Genomic DNA, 8,174 nt, shown 5'->3' on the forward strand with positions numbered 1-8,174 from the left:
ACTGGGATTTTTTCTTTAAAAAATGCAGAATGTAGGTAGAGATGACAAGGATGAAAATGCTCATCCCACGATACCTATGGCAGACCTTCCTAATGCTGGGCTTTTTGGTCCCAGCAGCCTCCTCCTCTCTACAGCCCTCCTTCAGGCTCCCAAACCCAAAATGATTGTTAATTGCTATGCCCCACCACTTCAGTTCTTAATCCATTTATTAAACTTACACAGTTTTAAGCAGGAAGATAGTCATGTACATGATAAAGTCACACCTCCTGGGACTGCAGATCCCGCAAACAGCAACAGCAGCTGCCTCTTGCGTTAGTTCACACAGGAGAGCTGCTTCCTCTCTTCTCCCGAACTCCAGCTCCTGGTCCCTGGTCATCTACTGGTTAGGATTGGACAGCATCGCTATTCTCCAGCACTTCCGTACCTAGGAAGAGAGTTGCACTCAGAGGTTGCCCAAGTTCTTTTTTCTGAACATCAGTGGGGGGGGGGGGGGACAGACGACCAAGTCGGGAGGCTTTTGTTCCTGCTTCTGCTGATTTCCATGCTCTTCCTATGAGTACAGCTGGCTGCTGCCCCAAATATCAATGCAAGAGAAGGGCTGTTTGCTGAGCAGCAAGAGCCAAGAGCTGGTAGGGAGAGGCAGCGGTGAAGTCTGCTCCACAGTGCCTGGCAGCCCCATGTTGGGGTCACATCACAATCCTGGAGACAATGGAGTTCAGGGTGAGAGTATGAAGAATCTCAGGAAGGAACCAGGCAGAGGGCCTTCTCGGTAGTGGCGCCCTCCATGTGGAACGCCCTCCCACCAGATGTCAAAGAGAGCAACAACTACCAGACTTTTAGAAGACATCTGAAGGCAGCCCTGCTTAGGGAAGCTTTTAATGTTTGATGTATCATAGTATTTTAATATTCTTTTGGAAGCCGCCCAGAGTGGCTGGGGAAACCCAGCCAGATGGGCGGGGTATAAATAAATTATTATTATTATTATTATTATTATTATTATTATTATTAAGAATGTATTTAAGTCACATTGTGTTTCCCCAAACTTAATAGTTTCACACCAGGTGTTGTGTTGCTGGATTCCCAGCTCCCACCAGCCTCCCAGGCAGCAAAGGATGATGGGAGTTGTAGTCCATCAACATTTGGAAGGCTAGAGATTCTCCTCACCTCTGCTCTACAAAATGCATTTCTGGGCCCCAAACAGTCAGCTAATTACATACCTCGGCATAGCCAGCTCTTTCCTTCACAATATCTTCACTGCAATCAGGCCAGCTTTTAAGAAAGAGGAACCTTGACTTCTTGGGCAACGACTCAGACGATATTCCCAATACCTCCCTCGCTCCCTAACATCTCCATTAAAAACGAGCGTGTTCAAGAAGAAACTATGGCAATAGCCTCTCCATGACGCCATGGCTGAGCAAGGATCATCAGTGTGACCTGCAGGCTGAAGAAAGGGGCAGAAACAATGGCTGTCAAAGGACATGTGCAAAATTAATTGAAAAATAATGAGCGAATAGCCCCTATTCCTCATTGTAAATAACTGTCAGGATACCCAGACTATAAACCAAAAGGTGGCTCTTCCCTCCCTCGTTCATCTCTTAAGGCTACAATCTGAACCCCATTCGCCTGAGAGCAAGCCCCACTGTAGCCAAAAGAACTTGCTTCTGAGTAGACATGCTTTTAAAGGTAAAGGGACCCCTGACCATTAGGTCGAGTCGTGGCCGACTCTGGGGTTGTGACTCTCATCTCGCTTTATTGGCCGAGGGAGCTGGCGTACAGCTTCCGGGTCATGTGGCCAGCATGACTAAGCCGCTTCTGGCGAACCAGAGCAGCACACGGAAATGCCGTTTACCTTCCCGCCGGAGCAGTACCTATTTATCTACTTGCACTTTGATGTGCTTTTGAAGTGCTATGTTGGCAGGAGCAGGGACCGAGCAATGAGAGCTCATCCCGTCGCAGGGATTTGAACCGCCAACCTTCTGATCAGCAAGCCCTAGGCTCTGTAGTTTAACCGACAGCACCACCCGCATCCCAGGTGCAGGATAGGGTTGCTCTTTTAACGGTTGCTCAGCCCTAAACCAACGTTTCAAACTGGCTTTGAAAGACTCACAAGCCAAGCGAAGATCTGCATCGACATTCCAAAAGGGCCAGGAAGCTTTGTGGTGAAGAGCTAGCTAGCCTGGTCGCCACAAGCGATCAGGAGTTCCATACAAGTGAGCAAGCAGGCTTGATGGAAAGCACTGAGCAGGATTTTTCCATAGCCATTCCATCCCTCTTCCAACCAACAGCAACTTACCGTAAATTTCTATGCTATCTGCTGAGGAAGAAAATCTCTTTCTTGTGGTTCGAGGACCCGACCCCAGCGAAGTGAAATGAAGACACAGGGACACGTGATGTAAGGTTAATGGGCTGGAAAAGGCCACAACTTTATTAGTTACAGCAATGAAAAGGTATTGGCTTAGGCATTGGATCAAAACAAATGGGTTATTCACCAGTAGGTGGAGCCTGTTGATGCTAATCCAACTATAGGCTCACCCCCTGATGTCACTGAGGGTCGTGACATGGCCTCCCGCCAAGCAGGCATCGGAAGGAATACACGACCCCCAGATTCCTTTAACGGAATACCCCTAAAAATTGAAGGCATAGGCGATGGCTCGCGAGGAGGCGAAGGAAGAATGAGGCCATGGAAGGCTGGCGCTGCAGCAAAAGGCTGCTGGACACGCCCCCTCCGTGGCACCTGATTGGGTGGCCACCGGGGGGGGGGGCGTGAGCGCCAGCCAGGTGAGCTGGAGGCAGGGGGCCACGCCCCCTGCTAGCCAGAGCTCGGGCCCCAACCACAACCCCTCCCCTCTCTTTCAGGGAGGAGAGTCTTTCACAACCAGAATGGATATAACACACTGCCCCTCTTCCGTAAGTCTTGTGGGAAATGGGTAATTTGTTTATTTTTACTGAGCCTGCTGTTTCCATTATGCTGCAGTTGAAAAACTTAAGAGCCCTCTCTGCTCAGGGCTGGTTAGTCAGGCCCTCTCTTAAACTGATGCATACCTGGCATTGGGTCCAGACAGCAGCAATGTCCCAAATGTGGTAGGGAGCTGAAATTTTAATCTCCCACTTTGCCCTGGAGCACACAACACAGTGTCACTTGAAAGCGTTCTCGGAAATTTGTAATGGCATGTAAACCAAACTTCACCATCACAAAATGGCTGCCAAGGATGGGGGACTAAGGCAGACACAAAACACCCATTTCATACAAGGTGAAACTGGTGAGGCTAGAATACAAGTACAGTGGTACCTCGGGCTTAGAACGTAATTCGTTCTGGAGGTCCGTTCTTAACCTGAAACTGTTCTTAACCTGAAGCACCACTTTAGATAATGGGGTCTCCTGCTGCCGCTGCGCCGCCGGAGCACGATTTCCATTCTCATCCTGAAGCAAAGTTCTTAAATTGAGGTAATATTTCTGGGTTAGCGGAGTCATACCTGAAGTGTATACATACCTGAAGTGTATGTAACCCGAGGTACCACTGTAACTTGCCCAAGAAACTGAGTACAAGGCAGAAGTGGGGGGGTCTGAGCTCCGAAACACAAAACTACTTTCAACCTACATAATAAACCCATTTCACGTGAGCCAGGCTATTTTCTCTGCCAACCAACTAGGGTTGCCAACTCTGGCTAAGGAAATCCCCAAATTCTAATTTCTACATGATGAGTTACTTATCTAAATGTTGGTTAGGATTACAGGCCCCATTTCACCCCTTCAATTCACCTTTTAGCCCCTGGGAAGAGTGGCGGCGGGTTTTCTCAACTACCCACCCTCTTGACGCCATTTCTGATTAAATCCTTGTTAAATCTTCCCTCCCTGCAGCTAGGCCAAGACAGGACACTTCATACTGAAATAACTTGCAATTAAATGTGACGTTTTTACCTGCATTTCCTGTGTTGGCTTCCTTCTTTCTACATTTGTACCGGAGCCAACCACCTGTTTCTAGCGGGTACCTGACGTGATTCAGTGATGCCAACCTTCCAAAGTCTGAGAGTTACACCAAGGGATCCACAAATGCCTTGGGTGTGGAACGGGGTGGGGTTCAGCAAAAATCAGGCAGTGGCACCTTGCAACATTCGATGTTGGAAAAGCAGAATAGAAAAATTTAATTAGCTAAAACACTTTGAGAACCACTTGTTGCAGAACTTAAATCACCAACCTGGTCCCCAAGCTGGACTATAACTCCCATCAACCCCAGAAGCATGATGGGAATGGTAGTCCAACAACCTTTGGATGGGTCCACACTGGCTACCTTTCCTGTAAAGGAAGAGTAAATATTTGGAATTGTTGGAGGCCCCTGCCACAGAATCTCAGCTAACAGGTGAGAGTGGAGGCCCTGAACTGTGTGAAGCTTCAAAGAATCATTGTTTTCCATCTCAGCTACTGATGTGCTACATCTATCCATCCTCTTAAAATTGACTCAAAAAATGTTATTTATGTATGCCATTACTGCGGCCCATGTTTTGTTAGCCCAAAAATGGAAAATGAGTGAGGTCCCAACTAAAGAAGGACTTGTTGACAGAATATGCACTGCTTGCAGATTTAACATATAGAATAAGAGAAGAAGAAGAACATATGTTTAGAGAAGATTGGAAAACGTTTACTGAATGTGTGTGTGTGGGGGGGGAATTGTGTATACTAGAAAACTTTGGCAGCATTGAGATAAATTCAACCATGTAAATCAGTTTTGATGGATGTAATAATAATGGAATACTGAATGGTTTAGATTTTGTAAAATACACAGGGATTTATGATATGCAAAATGAACCATGGAAAGAGAAGATGGGAAGCTACTGATATTTCAAGGATATTTAAATGAGTATTTTAAATTGTAAAACAGAAAATTTAATAAAAATCCTCTAACTTAAAGTAGGAAAAAGAATTGGTTCAACCACCAATTACCGTATTTTTCGCCCCATAGGACGCACTTTTTCCCCTCCAAAAATGAAGGGGAAATGTGTGTGCGTCCTTTGGGGCGAATGCAGGCTTTCGCTGAAGCCTGGAGAGCGAGAGGCATCGGTGCACACCGACCCCTCTCGCTCTCCAAGCTTCAGGAAGCTATCCGCGGGCTCACAAGGCTCCCGCGGGCTCACAAGGCTTGCGGGCAGCAGCCCGAAGCACGGGGGCGCCCTCCGGGTGTGCGCAAGCCTTGCGTGCCCAGCGGGAGGTCCCGCTGGGCGCGCGAGGCTTGGGGCGGCAGCCTGCCGCCCAAAGTACGGGGAGCCCTCCGGAGGGCGCCCCGTGCTTCGGGCGGGTGTCCACAAGCCTTGCGCGCCCGGCGGGAGGTCCCGCCGGGCGCGCGAGGCTTGGGGCAGCAGCCTGCAGCCCGAAGCACAGGGCGCCCCATGCTTCGGGCAGGTGTACGTAAGGCTTGGGGCGGCAGCCGCGGCTGGGGGGAATATATATTTTTTATTCATTTCCCCCCCAAAAAACCGAGGTGCGTCCTATGGGCCGGTGCGCCCTATAGGACGAAAAATACGGTGTATGCTGGCTAAACTGTTTGGCAACAAAGCAATGCCAAAGTCCTAGAGCCGGGCTACATTCACACCATTAAACCTAAAAGTCATGGCTGCCTCAAAGAATTCTGGGAGCTGAGAGTTGTTAGGGGGCTGCTCCAACTCCAACTCCCAAGACTGCCTCTGTAGAACAAAGAACCACAAACATGAGTAATATTAACCATAACAAGACCAATAAAAGCCACTTGAAAAGCAAGCATGCATTTTTAAAAACAACACACACTTTTAAACAGTTGGTGAACATTGGGAGACTTCAGGGTGCAGATTTGGAAAAATCAGATAAACACTTGAGTCAGACCTCTGTAACTAAACACAGGTGAAAAATTAGCATGAAGAGGAGCCGGATTGAAAAGCAACTTGCACCTTCAGAACACTATCACTCAGCCTGCCTGGTCCACAATTGTGCCGTTAAACCAGGGGTCAGCAAACTTTTTCAGCAGGGGGCCGGTCCACTGTTCCTGAGGCCTCATGGCGGGCCAGACTATATTTTTTTGGGGGGGGAAATGAACAAATTCCTATGCCCCACAAATAACCCAGAGATGCCTTTTAAATAAAAGCACACATTTTACTCATGTAAAAACATGCCGAGGGCCAGATTTAGAAGGCGATTGGGCCGGATCCGGCCCCCGGGCCTTAGTTTGCCTACCCATGCGTTAAACTAAAAACTAGCCCCCTGGTAGGAAGAACAGAGGAATTTACCTTATACCAAAACAAAGACCATTGCTCCATCTAGTTCAGTACTGTCCCCACCGACTGGCAGATGATTTCTAAGATTTCAGGCAAAACTTCTTTCCGGTAGCTTAGAGGATTCCCCTTTGTTTGTAAGGGAAGCTACTAGGAAAATAGATTTATTGGGGGAGTGAATGAATCCATCCCGAGCCATAAAACAAAGCCCAGCTCCCTCTTCCCATTGCTCTTAAGAGAGTCTCAACCCACATTCTAGTCTCCTAGTTCCATTTTGCAACATTGACCCAGGACTGGTTGTCATGGTTTTTCCCGCTCTTTACTGACTAAGCCTTGCCCGCTTTGCATCTCCTGCACCTTCCTGCTCCAGACTTCTCGATTCCCATGCAACCACTTTAAGGAACCTGGGCTGCCTCCGCCACTGCCCTGGTCCACAGCTGGGGCAAGCAACACCCGCTTGTGGCTGTGGCCTTTCCTTAAAGACTCAGGCAACAGGGTGAGACAGCAGCAGCAGCAGCTTGTCAAATCTCCAGGATTGGCTGCAGGAGTTTCCTGAAGATGAAGGACAATTCCTGGAGGCCATATATGAGAGGATACTCTAAATTTTAGAGTCTAAAACAATTCTTTTTGAAGGCACTGCTAACTTAGTTTCTAGCAGCTGCCAGACTTTGTATTGCACACACAAAAAAATGGAAGAATGATTTGTTGTCTTGAATTGTGGCATAAGAATTTGTGGAACCTTGCAGCTGCTGAAAATACACCCAACAATATTTTGTGTGATGAAAGAAGGCAAAGGACCAGTAGAACAATTTTATGCAAGTTGGTGTTCTTTCATTTCTGCCTTAAGATTCTCCTATTTCTTAACTTGCATTTTCTCCCCCCATTTCAGAAAACGAGTGCTGCCAAATGTCCAGGTTTCCCCAGACATATATGGGATTCTGACGTTGCAAATGGCATCCAGGGGGAAATATTGCAAATTGGGGGGGGGGGGGAGTCCGGGGAAACCCGGCTGTATGGCAACACATTTCGGAATCAAAGGTTTTGCTTAAAAATGGTGGTCTCTCTTGGAATAAGCCCCAAATCGCTTCTTTTGGAGCTGCTGGCTTTCTCAGGTATGTGTGGCCACCTCAGCACTTGCCATGTCTAGGTGTCCTTATGTCTTGGTGCTGCTGTCTGCAGGTGAGATGATCGGTGGCATCAGAGCAAAGCGCTTCCAGGTGTGCTTGGTGTTCCTCCTCCTCCTCCTGCTCTTTTTGTGAGTTGTTTTTGGTGAGTTGGCAGCCCTACCAGAAAGGGCTAACTTAACTGGGCTTTTTGTTTTGTTTTGTCTCCAGCATGGCGACAGTGGCTTGCTTTAAGTTCCTCCGCCTCTTCAGAGTCCCCCCCCCCCCAAAGTTTAGGGCAAACAGTTCCCTAACCTCCCAGCTGCCCAGTGAGATAGACAGCCAGTTCCAAGGAACACTTGTAAGTAGCTGCTAATGAAGGAGGTGAGGACAGGTGACCCCACCTAGGCCCGAAGTCACCCCTCCTAAAGCAGGCTCAAAGCTTCTCAAAGCTTTTCAAAATCATTTTCTCAGCAGCTAAGCATCTGCTCATTTGCGCTGCTGTTGCAAGGCAAAATGTTATTCTTTTATCAGTACGAGAGAGCTTCAGAAAGCTAATGAATAGACTCTGTCAGAGCAGGCCTGAGAACTGCCTTTTATCTCATTCAGTTGCAACATCTTGGACATGCTGAACCACTCTCATTCACTTTTTCCTGGGAAGGGTGCCAAGAGTCCAATAGTCCCAAGACAGGAGCTTTCTGTACATGCTCAGGGGAACTCGAGGCAGGACTCTGGAAGAGGAGGGGAAAGGGGAGAGAACTAGAAGGGGAATATATACTCTGTGCAAATGACTGTGAACTCGTGCTTGTTTGTGAACTATCACACTCGCTCCTT

General features: G+C 48.0%; 1 long non-coding RNA gene across 2 annotated transcripts; it reads right to left on the reverse strand.

Moving 5' to 3' along the window:
- Nucleotides 1–188: 188 nt before the first annotated feature.
- LOC309519317 lies at nucleotides 189–7,007 on the reverse strand. 2 transcript variants are annotated; one of them, XR_014213790.1, is made up of 4 exons: nucleotides 6,253–7,007; nucleotides 3,920–4,103; nucleotides 1,218–1,441; nucleotides 189–424 (listed from the first exon to the last, which is right to left on the reverse strand). It is a non-coding gene; the product is annotated as an uncharacterized lncRNA (long non-coding RNA). The 2 variants fall into 2 exon arrangements; XR_014213791.1 differs by having other exon boundaries at nucleotides 189–699.
- Between the last annotated feature and the right edge of the window lie 1,167 nt (nucleotides 7,008–8,174).

Source organism: Podarcis vaucheri (genome assembly GCF_965113315.1).
Source record: "Podarcis vaucheri genome assembly, chromosome: 14".
NCBI classification, from domain to species: domain Eukaryota; kingdom Metazoa; phylum Chordata; class Lepidosauria; order Squamata; family Lacertidae; genus Podarcis; species Podarcis vaucheri.